Source organism: Acyrthosiphon pisum, chromosome A1 (genome assembly GCF_005508785.2).
Source record: "Acyrthosiphon pisum isolate AL4f chromosome A1, pea_aphid_22Mar2018_4r6ur, whole genome shotgun sequence".
Taxonomy (NCBI): Eukaryota; Metazoa; Arthropoda; class Insecta; order Hemiptera; family Aphididae; genus Acyrthosiphon; species Acyrthosiphon pisum.
The window spans coordinates 57,297,467-57,315,313 of record NC_042494.1 but is presented as its reverse complement, the minus strand read 5'-3'; positions in this window follow the sequence as shown (position 1 = coordinate 57,315,313).

Here is a 17,847-nt window from a genome sequence, read left to right as displayed (position 1 = left end):
CTCTATTCCCTTCGTCCAAAAAGTGGGAAACGTTCATCATAAAAGATTTCATTTTCGTCTACAAGACCATCCACTAATAATTAAGCTTAATATCCAACATGCCTGATGACCCTGTAAGACGCTTAAATCAAAATGTGGTTAGATATACTTGCTGAATATGCCAATATACACACGATAGAATGTACATTCAATAGAACGCCTCTTCGTCTAACCACAGTCAATTCAACACCAATCGTACACCTTTTTCACTTATTGTAAATAATTTATTTATAGTTTTTGTAGTGAAAAAAATTAATGAAAATAAAAGATTTCAAATCTTCACGTCATGTTTTATCATATAATCAACTATAAAAAAAGCCTTCATTAAATAATTTAGTTTTCTTAGGTTTTTTCATAAACTACAAATCGTTCTTCATTTTAGGTTCTATAATTAAAATAAAATGGCTATTTTAAAATGTTTACATAGATTTTTAACTGAATGATTCACATATACGCAAGAACTAGTTAATACTGAACAATTATAGACGGTAATAGCGATACAAAAACAAATAAATACAACTCAAACAGAAATATACGCTCAATGCTTGCTCATCGCTATTCAATTTGTCTACGTGCAGATCCTACAGTCGAATACATATTATTATACCTAAATCCTTAGTGATTAATAAAATTATAAAAATATATATCAACAAAGAATAATAATATCTTTAATTAATTTAGATAATAAAAATATAATAATAAAATTTTCGTTGAAAATTAATTTTTATATTGAAATACTTTTCTTCAGTAATTTAGCACCCGGGCACATGCTCTCCTTTCACTAAAATCCGATGCTGAATGTGTTTTTTTAAAATTTAGCTTATAAAATAAAAAGTCGGTTTTACAATAATATTTAAATGCAACAAAAAATAGCAAAACGAGACTACACCCAGCCTATAATCTGAGCATTTTTACTATACTTCCTCTAATATTATAGTTGTTCAGTAAACATATTATAAACGTCTTGCTAAAATATTTAGTTTAATTGTTTCATTGCTATATTATTACTCTATTTGTGAAATCTATAATGCTCAAAATATCTTGGATGATATTTTACGAGATGATATTTTTTAATAGCTGAACCTGAGTACCTGTCTTTTTGTACTTCGAACTTTTTAAAGCTGGATATTCGAAAAATATTATTTTTTAATCAAAAAAATAAAAACAATGTAAACAACGTGGTTCGAAAAATAAATTGTTCAATATTTTAAGCCATTTCAGATTATTATAATTAAATTATCCCTCGGCGTAAACAAAAATCTTTCAGACAATCCGTAAAATCCATTGAATGTGAATAATACGCTTGTGTTTGCGTCCACGCAAATTTCAACGTTTATTGAGGATATTTTCATAAAAGGAATATTGTAAAGGGCCCTAAGTAATGTAAAATAAAACCAGGCTAGACAGTATACATGCTCTTGTGGTAAACAATAATAAAAATAAAATCGGACATTATATTTTGCTTATATCAGCACTTGACCGGGTATATTGTCATGGTATTAGATTTTAAATCATTATTATACTGCTGTGAGTCCTTTAGAAGATTTGGAGCTGAACCATATTCATATTTTAAGCAAATAAATAAAAAACGTGAAGGAAGAAAAACAACATTTTACGTGTGATTTGTGATGGTTGGTCGACCATGAAAATTTGTCACACTTAAACCATAAAATTTCGAGACCACATCGAGCATTATTCTGAGTTTTGATGTATTATTGCTTAAAACCAGTCAAACTCCAATTATATATACGAAACTATTTTAGACGCTTACAGTTTGATTAAATAAGTTATAACTCGATCGCCACATGTATACTATTTTTTTTTTTTTAAGGCATCAATTGCATGGTTATTAGTCAATTTTTTTGGTGAAGGGATAAGGTTGGTTCATAAAACCCATTGACCCCGGGTGGTCACCCATCCGTGAACCAGTGACACCGGCTAGACCTCAGAACACATTAATGACTGAGGACAACCACCGCGCTACACCAAGTCACATATATTATACTACATATGATATAAATACATCATCAGCTGAGCTAAATTTATAATATTAAATTTGAATATTATATTATTGTTGTTTATGATACGTTTTTCAAACTCGGATTCGACATCGCACGTTGTTGTTATTATGTTAATGACAGACAATACGTCGAAAGAAATTCCGCGGTATTATTCATCCTGACTAAATAAAACCTAAAACGGCGTAATAATACTTTGATACGCCATCGTAATAACAATAATAATATAATACACGAGTATTGTTATAAGCTATTTGTCTTGAGCTTCAACTAAAGTAACTCTAAACGCGTATGTGCGTATTGGTATGCGATTGAATATATTTTATTACTATTATTATTGTGTATAATCGCGAGGTCTGGCCGCGGAAGTCTTTTCCGGCGTGGTATGAAACACGAGTGTGTTGGTAACCCACGTATTATATGCGAGGTATAGGTAGACCTACGTGAACAAGTCTGAAACTGTACTACGGTCAAGTGAATATTTATACTGATTTATTAAGGTTTAGCCGGTTTATTATTCCGTTTAGCATTGATGGGATTACGGTGTCATTGTATTACAAATGTGTCCCAAAAGTTTATCCTGAGATTATCAGACTGAATTATGACTATATTTTATTACTTACCTTAATGTTGCGAAACAACTCCGCCGAAATTTCATACGTAAATTAATACGCGTATCACAATATCGTGGTTCGGCAAAGTTTACCTCGAGCTTTTGTAGACTATAATTTGCTATTATGGTATTATATATGTAATACAGTTTGTCAAACTATAAAACGTTTGTTTGTTTGGTTACTGTTTTTTTCTTCTTTTTTTTTTACAGCCCCGATCAATATTATACGTATTATACCATTACACGGTGTGCAGGGACCATATAGTGCATGCGTATGCTGTAAGAATGAATTTAATTAATTTCGACCCGATGAGTAAACCGGACCAGGATTTCTCACGGCGAATAATAGGTATATAATAATAAATCTGTTGTTCATGTTATTGTATCATACTATTGTTAAATTATTATATTATGGAAATTAAAATGGATACAACGACCAAGACCAGAATTAATCACACATAATTCAATGTGGCTTGCGAACGGCGGCTATATGCATACGGTCATTTCTCTCGATTAAACAATTTAGTTTTTGGACATTCAATAGAATAATAATAATATGTTAATAGCTTCAATAAATTATGATGACGATGACGTTTGGCGTTATTTCCATACCGACGATGCATGATACCAAGTTAAAAATCAGGTCCGATAAATCTATTATTGTTGTTATAATTATTATTATTATTGACAAGTGACAACTACAGTCGAAATAGTGTATTTGGGATTCGATGCACATATATTATGGTTAGTATTTTTGCATTTATAAGATACGTTTACTGATATAAATGAAAAAACTTAAAAATTAGACAGTCAACTGATATTGTTTTAGTGATTATATGTACGTAAAAAAATAGTTTAAATAAAAATATATCACTTCATATTCCCACTTCTTATAACCACATATCTCTTTATTTTTGCTATTTTCTGTTCTGTCATAAGTTGTATTTTTTCGGTGCTTTTCCACCACGATTCCTTTTTCGAAACAATTTCAATATATTGTATAAAAATGTTTATGTTTTATGATATATTAATACTTTTAAATATGGGCACCGTCAAAGTAAAGAAAATGTTTTGGAAACTTTGATTCGATAAAGGAATAAACCAAACCGTAGCTGTGGTTAACAGAGCACGCAATACGTATAATAATAATTACAAACAAAAGAATAATAAAACGGCTTTAGAAGGACTTCTATTATATTTTTAAATCAACAAACTCAAGAGTCATTAATCTTAAGATCAAGGTTTACTATGGTTATTCATGTGTGCATTATACAAATGCACTTAAGTATGTTACAAAAACATTCGAACAATCAAACAAAATATATTATAATACCTATAATATATTTTTTTAAATTACAAATTTGAAATATAAACATAAACTTCAGTACCTACATATAATATCACATTAATTATAGTTATTAATGTTTTACTTTCAATTTAGATTTAATAAATTTCTAATACAATTATAATGGGACAGTACATTTTACCTAAGCTATATCTATATTTTACATATATTTTGAAATGATTTTTAACGTAATGTGTCGCATTTAAGATGATTTTATGCAATTAATTAAAAATACAAAATAAATATTCAATCATCTTATTTTCAAGTCAGGTTTACAATTAAATTACTGAACTATGATACATTAAGGTGAAACGGAATATTTTCATAAAAGCAAAATGTAAGCATTAATGAATCTAAAGGTTAATGCATCATTTACTGGTATTTAGTAAAAATGTTAATAAAATATTATACAACATTCGTCTAGTAATAATTAAATACGTTTCTATATCTAATTAATTGGTACATTGGATATTGAACTGTTAAGTTTTAATATTATATTTAAGATTTTCAGAATAAATTGTGGATAAAACACAATGCAGTTAATAATAATATCTGGTTTGAAAAATGTAAGATACAGAAATATCGAATATTGTAATATTGTATTATATTGTACTCGTATTATAATAGTATATTTCTCTTGTCGACAATGAAATCCACAGTTATGGTGTTGCGTTAAATACAACCATTTTATACATACAATATAATTCAGACACATAGTACACAATCCGTCTAGCCCTCTCCTCGTCGATAACAATGTTATCTATAATTGGGTCGGATGAGTATGGCTCGAAAACCACCGGAATCCAACAAGTTACACGACTGTCCTCCAATTATTTTCGACGGGCATCGCGTGCAAAATGACAATAGCCTTCCGTGTATTCTGTTTGTTCGTATGAATAAAAAAGTTCGGTCGGCGGATTATATAATGTATTATTTTATTTCCAGACACTGTGGTTAATTATTTTCTGTGCGGTGAAAATGACGTATCTAAGCATATCATTATATTCACATATACGCACACATAAACCATGATGTATGACGTATGGTGTATCTAGTGATGTACATTTTCATGAACATTTTCAAAAAACACGGGCGTTTAAAGAAAGTTTAAAATTTCAATGAAAAAAAAAAAATGTTTAAGCTTACATCTCTATGTGTGTCCATGGAATGCGTTTGTGTAGTTTTAAACCACTCGTGTGTGTGTGTATGTGTGTGTGTGTGTGTAGAAACATGTTTTTGATTACACATGCACAATGTTTAATAATTGTCATATTAGTGTATTACATGTATAATATTAATATTCTATTTTGACAAACAAATCGCTATGGAAAAAAAAACAAACCATAATAATTTATGTAAAACACGTGGATTTTCATAAATGATATAAGTATTTTAAAATACACCCATCCCACAATAATGTTATATTTAATTATATCGGAACACGTTCCAGTATAATAAATGCAATTAATGTGCATAATATTATAGTTTTGATCAGCACGGTATTCATACGACTTCTAGCGCGTGGGAAATACCATGTGATTGTCATCGTCGCACAAACCGTACAACTGCAATAATAACAAGCTCGCGTGCACTTGGTGGGGTAGATCGTAAAACAATGATGAATTATACATATTATCATGTTTAATCGATATACGGTTTAAACCGTCTGTCTGTAAAATAATAATAATACTGCACCGCACACCGTATGGTAATATGCGAAACCGTAAAAACGGATGTTCTCATCAAATGAGCTTAGGTATGACACCTCACAGCAGTGAAGGCGCTGTAATACTGTACGCAAATTTCAGTGTTTCATAATATTAAAATCGTTGTGTGGAAGTCACCCACTCGTCTTACAAGCGTTTTATTAGAGGTTGTCTGCCACTAGCTGGACAAAACGATTCATTTTATGTATACCTAATGTATAATATTATTTATTTTATAGCTATCATAATGTGTAAGCTGGTTAAATGCATCGCAATGAGTCTTCAACAATATCAATAACGAAGTGTAATTTTTTGTTTCAGAGTTGATTAAATTGAGATAAAATGTGGGAGCTCTTATCACTGTATTTAACAGCGTTCGTTTTTCTGTTTTATCAAAACAAGCAATGCAACGTCGTAGAGTTTCCATTTTTTCGGATTTCGAAACTTGAACATAAAATTACATTTAACAATTATTTTTACGTACAGCCAATAAAATATATTTTGAAAGTTTTAAGCCCGCACTAATATCCTTCAGTAGTTATTTAACATAATTGTTTGGTAAATATCATTCAAAGTTTCAAAAGTAATACAATATAATATAGCATTCGAAACTGTGCGCCCGTGTTCAAACTGCGCATGTATTAGCATACTTTCCTTACTATACAATACTTATTATTGAACAATTCTCAAATCGACTTTTTTTGTTAGTAACTTGCCTATTCTAATAGTGTTTAGTAGGGCATAATTATAAATAAATAGTAAGAAAATACGTTAGCTGTAACCAATGCTGTAAATGCTGTTAAAACTATATAGAAAAAAAAATCAAAATTCCATTAAAAACATTTTTAAATAAGTATAATTGTTATAACGATAATATGTAAAATATTTAAGGTATATTTTGTAGATATTATGTAAATACCTAATAGACTTTAATTGTTGCTTACCTAATGACATTTGTTGAAAATCACATTATCGTTTGTATTATTGTAGTTTGTAGATCAAAAGTTGTTTTTTTTTTTCGAAAACAAAAAACCCTCTGTTTTGACATCGATTCTTTTATGTGTTATTATACAAAAAAATAAAAATAAAAAAACATTGCAAATAAAAATCATCGGTTAAGGATACAGCAAAAAATAGTGATGGGGACAAGTATGGAAAAATGTTGTTTGTATACTGTGTTTTAATTGCGTAAGTATTGATTTATAATTAGCATGAAACCTCTGTTTGAATTCCCATAGGTACATAACACATTTTTTTTTATTACAAGACATAAATATAATGAGTCATCATGTTATATTATTTAAATCGAAAAATCTGAGAAAGATGCAAAAAATACAAACATATTATATCCTTACAAAATATACAGTTACACATACACACTTATGACGAAATATTTGTCAATATAAAATATTATTCAATTCACATGTGTCATTTTATGTTTAATACAAAAAAAGTATGTTGAATTAAAATTTTGGTAAATTTGTTCTGAGGTTCTCATTAAAATATAATTTTATTATAATATTCCTTCAAATAAATAATGTTTTTTTATTATTTAAAATAGCAATCTCGGCAGCAGCTGTAGTGTACATTGGAAATACTAGAATACGTACATCTCCGAGCGTGACGAATTAACATAGGGATGATTGCGTAAATATATTTAGTAGATTATTTAAAATTTTCGAGCTATATTAAAAAATGTATAACCATATTTTGATCCCATGTATTTTTTTATAATTTTTAATAATAGATCATATTATTAAATTTTCATTTTTATATATCCAGTATCAATTATTAGTGTATAAGTAAAATACTAATGTTATTTAAAAGAGAATATAGAATATAGGTATATCAAAAAAGAATTATGAAATAAAAACATTTTCTTTCTTATCAAATTTGTTTTGATTACCTACCTCTATATATAATATATTCTGTGATATTGTATATATTATACGTTTATAACCAGATAATTTTGATCTTGATAATCCTTAAATGTTTTATTTTTTAGTGCCTATTTCAAAAGGCAGAAAATTGAATTAAATTTATTATTATGCTTATGCCAGCCATACTTTTTTTGTATTCATCTTTTTTATTCTTTCGACCTTTTTTATCCAATGAATCTCATCTATATCATAATACTTGTCATGAAAAAAATAATTTAAAAACAATTGTTTTATATTATTTTGCTTTTAACCAACGTGTAGATAATTGCATTATTCAGACTCTTTGTTTACCTACCAACCTACCTACTTAGTATGATTCAAAGTTCTATTTATTAAAATAAAAACGTATCTTAACATAATAGTCCGGTCAAATGCATATAATTATTGATCATATAATTTCCCATAGTGGTTTTATCGATTTATTGCAGAAAATAATGGATGCCTTGAATTTTTGACACACCCAAAGTATAATAAAAGTGCACTTCCCGAGAGGTTAACTGTATGTATATGTTTTAATATAAATAAATAAGTATTTTGTAAATTATATAGTGCTGGCATGTAGACTTATAAAATAATGTATAAATACAAATTAAATTTTATCAAAGTGATTATTGCAATAATATAAATTTAAATTTAACTATACATTTTTATACAAATCAAAGATGGTTGATAAAATAAATAAAATAATTTTATTCTATGTTTTTAAATTAATAAATTAAAAAATAAACTAATACTAATTAAAATCAAAGCAATATTTTTCTTCCTTCAAAATATAGTCTTTGAATTATTATTATATTATAATTGTAATATAAAATACCTCAATAAGTACAGATCTGCTTCTCGAGAAGCTTAGTGCGATCGTATTACTGCATTACACGTTAATCAATGATGTAATATAATGTTTATATTGTTATACATTATCAGAACATGCGAACCCAACTTGCTACGTGATTCATAAAAGTAATTAAATATTAGATTGAAATTGTACAGAGTCATATCAATTACAGAAATCAATATAGCCAACACTAATGAATTTGACGGAAGTTTGTTTGTTTAATAAAATAGCGCAAGGTTATTCAATGGACCAGTATTTCAATCAGCCAACTCTATAAATAATATAATATTATATACCTATCTACCCACTTGTTTTAAACACAAAATCATGCACATAAGATAAATTAGTTAATACCTACCTAATTTTATGTCATTAACAACTTACTAACAATATCGTTTTTTGATTAGTATACAGCAATAATTCAATACCTATAATAATTAAATAATACAATAATTATTGTTAATAATTAACATAATAACAATAATAATATTATTATTGTTTTGGTCTACACGCATATACCTATTTTGCCTATATAGCGCGCCGTCATACATTATTATCATACATTTTTTTATGCTTTATGTTACCGTATCAATCAGTATGGAAATTATATTATTTTTAGGACCAAAATGGATAATTATCATACATTTATATTACAAGTATAGATATATATATATTATTAAAAACCATTTATGACCTTAGCGTTTTTAATATCGTTTTTTGATGTAATTACAACATCTGTCCGTATAAACGATAAATAATATCATCACATGTGGTGGTCAGATTGAGATTTCCCTGAGGTATTCAAAAACTGCGAACTACGATAAACTCAATTGTAAAGTAATTAAATAAAAAATCACAAATGATTAGCAATGAAAATGGTTCAATTCGTTAACGATGGGTTCAAACCATCACGTTAAAAAATAAATCATAAGATAAATCATAAAATATATAAGAAATAAACGATTAAATATGATATAATAAATTATTGTCATAACACTATCTTAAAAAAATGTCTACAATAATATAACTTGTCATCGACTTGCATTAATTTAAACTAATTTTTAATTAACTAACTTAACTAAAACTAACTTAATTCAATTAAAAAATTATTTTTATTTAAAATAAATAGAAAATATCCCATCTAAAATATTATAAAAAAAATGCATACAGTATGCATTAGCAGATGTAGGGTCAATACATCAAAATGCATTAAGCTAGTAGTACAAAAATCTACCTATTGTATAAAAGATAAGCAAGAACAATAATAATAATAACAATGCGTGTGTGTAACATTTATTACAACGGAGTTCACATTCTACACAATTCATTTAAATTTACTAGCGTAAACTGAAAAAAATAAGGCTAAGAATTTAAATGATACCTTGAAACTAGGTCAAAATAACAATTTTTTTTTTGAATTTATTTTCAGTTAGCTATATAGATATTTCAAATATATTAAATCATTAACCTAATATAAATTGTATATTTAAATACATTATCATTTTTTTTTTTTTTTATATAATAAAACAATCAATTTATTCTATAAAATATGTAGCACTAAAATCACTTAGTTCAAATTCAAATGATTAATATTTAAATTTAAATTTAATGATAGTTAATATTATTTATAAAGTAGGTAAAGGAAAAAAGAACTACGTATACATTTCCTAGCACATTGCCAGAATTATAATAAGACAATTTTATTACGCCTTGTATGGTTACAAACTACAGAAATGAAAAAATCAATGGTATTAATGACAAGTAGTTGATTACCTTTATTTTGGACATTGAGTTTCAACATAATATTATGTACATGTTCGGGAAAAAAATTATTCAAGCAATTAATCTACGTAATTAAAATAATTCATCCCAATTATATCATATCTACACTCTGAAAGTCAAAAATGAAGTTATTAAAATTTGACAATTAATCCTATTTTGATACAATTTATATATTGAATACATAACATAGTAGCAATATGCTTTGTACTCTTATTTAAAGATTTAAATTAAAGATTATATATTTTGTCAATCCATCAATTTTATAATTCATCAAATGTGTATATATGTGTCTATGTAAGGAACAATTTATTTTTAAATACCTATATGTAAAATGGAAATGTGAATATCTATGAAATACTATCTAGATACTGGTTTATTCCGATTTACTTGAAAATTGGTGTTGTATAAAAATATATACTCTTATTTTTATAAAGTATTATAATTTTTTTCAGTATTTCCCAGTTATAACTAGAAAGAAAATTTGGAATTTTTTATTGTTTTATCATACAGAATACAACAACAGTATTTTAAAACTTTTAAGATTGAAATATTTTGTCTACTACAATAAATGTCATATAAGACACAAAAAATCATACACATCATTAAACAACCAATATATTCATCGCTCAACCCAAAATCTTACCTAATTCATTATATTTTTCTTGTAAACAATTATTTAACGACTATAGCAGCTTGCCATAACTATAACGTTTTTTTTCAATAAATATAAAAATAAGTACAGCTCTCTATCATTCGGTTAATTTTATCAAACTATTATAATATGTATTTGATTCGTCATCATTCGACATTGGCAATATCTATAATAGGTGGCAGAAGTGGAAATCAAAATTTAATTATAATACAAACGCAAAGAAATATTTCCCACATAACAGTAATAAAAAATGTATTGCTCATAAATGATTTATAGTAAATTTTATTCTTCTGATATTAATTAGAACCTAAACGCAAAACGTAAAGTCTATTAATATTGTTAATATTTTATTTTGTACATTAAATTTATCCATACGAGTTGTAAGTATTACTTTTTACTTATAAATTAATATGTACTATAATAAACGTTTATGTTTTAAAAACAAAACGTAAATTCTATTAATTAACAATATTATTGTTAATATTTTATCTTATACGTTAAATGTATTCATATTAATCGTAAGTCATTGAGTACGATCGATCTTTATCTAGGTCTATCTCTGCTAGGCAAGTATTATAAAACAATATTCTCTAATCGACAAAAACCAAATATGATACCTAGCTACTAATTCAGAAAACTGACTTTTTGAACATGAGTATCCAATGGCAAAGTTCAAAAGATTGTTTTTTTTTTTTTTTTTATAAGTTATGTCACATTATTTTATCACCGATAAAATAATATAATAGATAGTATAATAGTTTTGTCAAATTCATGTGCGAGTCATACGTGATAGTATTTAACCTCTTCATTTAAACAAGATTTTTGGAATAATATTTCAGTCATGTATAAGTACAAGTATGTATATTGTATATGTATATCATATGTACACAGATACAAATAAAATATTATTATTTCCATTAATACTGGTGCAATCTGTGACAAAACCTTAATTACATCGCCAAAGCGGTAGGAGTATACCCGGAGGACAGATCATCGCGTTTTGTTTCCGACCGAACGACGGGGTATTTATGTACGGCGGTTAATAGTTAATAAATCAGCAGTTAGTGTCAGACTTTATTAATCGCGACAAAGTACGGTGTACAAGGTGTATAATACATATTTAATAATAACATTAGTCTGGGGTAAGACGTCGCGTATTTTAAAATAATTATCTTATACGTTAAACGATATTAATATGTAACTCCATTATTTTTGCGCACCGCTGAAATAATCGACGGGTAGTCGAGAGTGACGTTCGGTAGGTAATTTGATCGAAACGAGAAAGAGTCGTAATAATTATATATTATTCCGACCCCCGTTTGATTAATAATTTAAAGGCGTTAATCAGTATATATTTCGTCTGTGGACGATATTACAATATTATAATATGCTCGCGGACAGATCGAAAACGTCACACGGAGGGAACGATATAGGAATAATAGACGAGGTACACGTTTCATCAAATCAAAATCGGACAAAGTCTATGGGGGCATTGACACGCACGCGGTTATACGCTCGAAGGGTTAAACTACGTCGTAATTATTATCCACGACGGTCGTAAAGGTAAATCGCAGACCGTAAAAACTGCCAGCGGTTGAATCCCATTCGTTTGCGGTGAAATCTTCTCTTGAGCGTAGATATATAATAAGCACCCTAGGCAAGTCCACAGATCGGTGCAGAAATACGCTTCCTACTGTAGGAATCCTACATCAATAGATTCCTCGGACGCAGCGCACTCTAACGATCGATTTGGCAGTGGTCTGTAAACATAATTTCTCAATCCGATCGTCGGGTAGAGTTCCTAAATTGATTAGTTACATTTAGAAAACGCCACATATCTATTACGTAGAGTACCTACCTTTTATTATATAATTAAACTTTTTTTTTTTAATTGATCTTAAGCTTTGGCGATAGGGGCCATTAGATATGTATACATATTTATATTTTTCTTATATTTTAGGGAAAAATTCGATTAAAATAACATAGGAATTATATATCTATTATAATTATACTACATGCATGGTACGACGTTAGTATACATATTAGAGTGTTATTATAAGAGTCAATACGATTGTGTGATGTTGCGAACCTGAGTTGTATCGAGTATTATTAATGTCCGAGCGCCTAAGTTTTAAATAAATAAAATATAATGTTTACGTTTAAGCGTCGCATAAAAACATAGAATCGTTTGATGTAAAAAACAAATTTACTTAATAAGTACTATGTAATATAATTATGTTTTTTACGCTCTTCAATTAATAATAATTAATGTAAAACGCTTCCGTATAATAATATTCGGTTTTCGTTCTGTCTATTAATAATATAATGATATTATATTTATGAACGGTTGGACCTGTTGAAAATGAGAAGGGTAATAATTTCAAATGTAAAATAGATGGACGTGAACTATATCATAACATAGCAATACAAATTAAAAATGTATATAAATGAAAGCCGGACGGTATTCGGGAGGGGGTTCAAGAGGAAAAACAATTCTGAATTTATATTATATAGGTTTTGGGAAGAGCATTCGTCTGTACGCTATTATAATAGTAAGTGCGTAGGGTGTACCTATGTGGTATTCACGTTGTTCGAGTGGTTGCAGCAGAGGCGGTCTTAAAACGCCATTGTTGGTAAGTAAATTGTTACAATAATATAATATTACGTCATGATGTGCGGGAGGGGAAAAATTTTTCCGAAAATAAAAAAATATGAACGTTAAATATAAGAACGCGTAAATCGACGTTCACGTGCAGCGCGTGGGGGACAGATTTTGACGAATTTTTCATGGCTAACGATCCGAGTCTGTGGCCCAACAATATTGCGTACGCGCATAATATACATTATAATATATAATATATTATAACGATTAACTGCGACCAACGGCCGGCCGGCGTGGTGGACGTTTTAAAAACAAATATCCGGAGCCTTAATGAATCGTAAACGTAAATTACGACCGCCGCCACCGCCATGACTCCATGTCGGCGTTCATGTTTAACGATATAATGGCGACTTTGTAATATATATGCGTGAGTATGTGTGTGTGTGTGTATACGCACGACCGAGATAATAAACCAGTCGGCAATGGTCGAGAACACACGGTGGTGCAGGGTGGAGATAAAACAAAACGAAAAAAATTGTTACTCTACCGTGACATCAAGAGCGTTTTTATGTCTGGCCCGGATTAATGGACCCGCGGCAGTGGAATTCTCCAATGCCAGCTCTGTACATAATATGTGATATACCATACAAACGTAAGTAGGAAGTATTAACATAAACATATAATATAGGTATGCGTGTGTGGAAAATTAAATTTGTCTGTAGTCGCTGCCCAGCGGCCAAAGTATATTATATTTTCACTAATTTTTTCGCCGGAGTCCAGGACCACCGAGTTCTGACTAACAGGAAAAGCCAACTCTGTCGAATGCTAGCTACATATTATATGGAATTTACACGCAAACGGTTTATTTTTAGAGTTCGTTCTTTGTATATTAATATAGTCAGACATTATATTTATAATATTTCATACCTACACCTTTAAAAAAATATATAATATTTTACTATATATATTGTGTACATATTGTATATTAATAGGAAGTAACAAACAAGATTTGTAGAAGTAACATATAATTATAAGTTATTAATATTATAGGTAATAAGCAAAATTTACTTTAGATAAGTAAATAAACATAATATTAATGAGAGACTTAGGGATGTGGAAAGGAACTAAAAGTATTTAGAAAATAATATCAGATAGTTAAAAATAGATGAGTATTGTAGGTGCCTTCCAGTATTTAATTTTTAAGTGCAGATTGGATGACCTTGTAGGAATAAGTATACAACTGAAACCACGAACTGAACTATTAAGATATGAAAATATAGAAGTATCTACTATTAACGTACTATAATATACTATATATCATGTACTACATGACTAGGAATAAGTTATTCTTTCGATAACTAAATTTTTAATTTTAACAAGTCAAAATAAAAAAATAAAGTACCTACTTTAAGACTTTAAAATTAACTTAAATTTATCTGTATTTACTTAAATTAATTAATAAAAATATTGTTAACAGGTCTTGTAATATTATATTGTGATAATATTTTCATTGTGGCTATTTTTTTTTTTTTAATAAATTGCATAGTCAAAAGTAGAATTATGATGATGTATAAATATCGGATATTTGGATTTTTTATTTATTAATGGGCGTTCAAAATGTAGATAAAATAAGTAAGATGGCAAACGATTACTCCACAAAAGATGTGTTCCACTACATCACTACTTATTATACCTCGATACCTCGGTCCTTGAATCTAATGTGGAGAATTGAGATGTTCCATCCACATGCACCTTTCAAACATTTGTTTTAAAGAGCTTACTATAATAAGCCTAACTATAAATATTATAAACAAAGGCAATTCAACAATTCACATACCGTTGTAATAAAAGTATATGTTTTTGAAATACATTTTTGAAATTTAATTTGAAGTGATCATATGTCGAGATAAAATTAAAATCAAAAAATTTATTATATTCTAAAAGTTAAAATATAATACTCTTAATAATTATCTGGAAAGGTAGATATATGGTTAGTGTATATTACGGTAAATTTAGAGAATATAGTTATGAATATTTCAATTTTTGAACATGTACCTACGTGTATAATATTTGGAATAATAAATGTTGATAAGAATATTTTTACAGACATTTTACATTTAAGAAATGGTCAAAAAGTAATTTTTTGCATGAAAAGTTTTTTATTTATATTTATTTTTGAACATAAATATTGTATTGTCTGCAAGTCATGTAATATACTGCAAATTACAAAATTCTAATTTTCTACATGTTCTTGGATAGTAATATCCAATGAATATTTTTGAAATATAATTGAAAAGAAAAACCGGACATTAATGGCTGATATGCGTAAAATGGTATACAGTGTTGAATTTAATTTTGTTTTAATAAAACTTTTGATGATAATTATCTAGTAAAAAAAAAAATCAGTGTATAAAAGCTATTTCAAACTTTTTAATTATATGTTATCAAATATTCTTCAAAATGTTCACAGGTTGTTGATGGGACTTTACGATACTAAGGATGCATCCTTTTAAAATGTTTCCGTATAGTTAGGTACAACCCAAAATTATAATTATATACAAATATCTGTGTTGTCGAAATAATCATACTGTTGCCTATGATAAGTTTTCAATATTAATATTTTCCCATTTAATATTTAACCTACTACGTCATGGATAATTTAAATTGTAAAATTATAAGCATATGTAAAAGAGTCATCATTAATTTTATGACTTCATAATAAAAACGATATTTTGAAAACTCTCTGTTTACTTGAATTTGTTCTCATAACTTACTTATGGATATAGCAATGTACCATGGTGATATTATAACCAATAAAATACAATTTACTATTCCATTTTTTTTTCCAGAGGGCCCGGGAAATGCCGTTAAACCTCGATGCCTGATTTGGTTTTATAACGTCACATTAAACAGTTTTAAAAAGGAACAATGGACTTACTTATGGTGGTAATAAAAACGCAAGTTTTACGGCTCACCGATGAAAATGAATACATTAAAAAAAAAGACGGGGAAATTTTTTTTTTCTGTTATATGGCACTCTTGAAAATAAAATCGGTATAGAATCATTGAATGTCAGCCGTGAACACCATAAACCATGTTTGTCATACAAACAATCAAAAAAATATTTTTTTTAATGAGCAGAAAATATTAAATTACACACTGTTTTCAAGGCTATTATTTCATATAGTATTAAAAAACAACCCTCGGCCCCATACACTTTTAAATTGACATGTTTATTATTATTATGGAAAGCTTTATAACGGTATAATAATATGTTTACGTGTACATACGTTAACATTAAAATTAAAAATGTACGAAAAAAAATGTATTTTTTATTAGGTTTGAAATTCTATTAAACCGCAATACGCACAACTATAAAAGAAAAAAATAACAATTTACATTGGTTTCGAAAATTAATCGCAATATTTATGAAAAAAAAAGAAGTTAAAACGCTACCTACGTATCTGCGAGTTACGTATGTGTTACGTACAACGGTCACGTATGCCGACCCATCGATATTATATCGAACAAAAATAATAATTATTATAATAATATTTTATCGGGTTAACTCCCACCAAAAAAAAAAAAAAGAAACCCCTCGACAATAACAAAAAACTCTTTTATTTCTATTATCGGTTTTTATTTATATAAAATTGAGTTTCGTATTCAAATTTTTATTCGTTTTTTTCGTTAACTAAATAACATTTTGACGATTTAGCGTTAAAATAATATTACTATTATTGGTATGACGGGTATTATACCGAAACGAAACGCTTTACGTCAAAACAGCTACCATGAAGATACCACGGCCTACCATTCCTCAACACCGTCGTAGTTTCCAGGTATACGTACGCAATATCGATAGTAATATTTACGTTTATTTCGATCAAAAGTCTGGAGCGGGCGTGCTGTTATTCCACGGAAACGTGCAAGCGGTGGTTATTTATTTTAATTCCTTTGGTATCCTTTTTTTTGAAATGTATAATATTATTACCTCAGCCATAGGTACCTAACATTATGTTTCAGTATTGTTTCGTTATTCGCGCAGTCGATACTTACGGTATAGGAATCGTACATTAACGTAGGTATAGGTATGTACCCATAATATTATGTGGAACGGCGTTTAAAACTTTTTCCCGCAATAGACGTCAGTGTTTCTTTTTATACCCATATTTCAAACACGTTAAAGATTTATTTTCGCTTCCATATACATTCATTATATCAATTACGATCAGTAAACAGTTTAGCGTAAGACTGATTGACGCGGAGAAAAACGAAGAAAAATATCCATCCAGGCGCACATGTAGGTTTATAA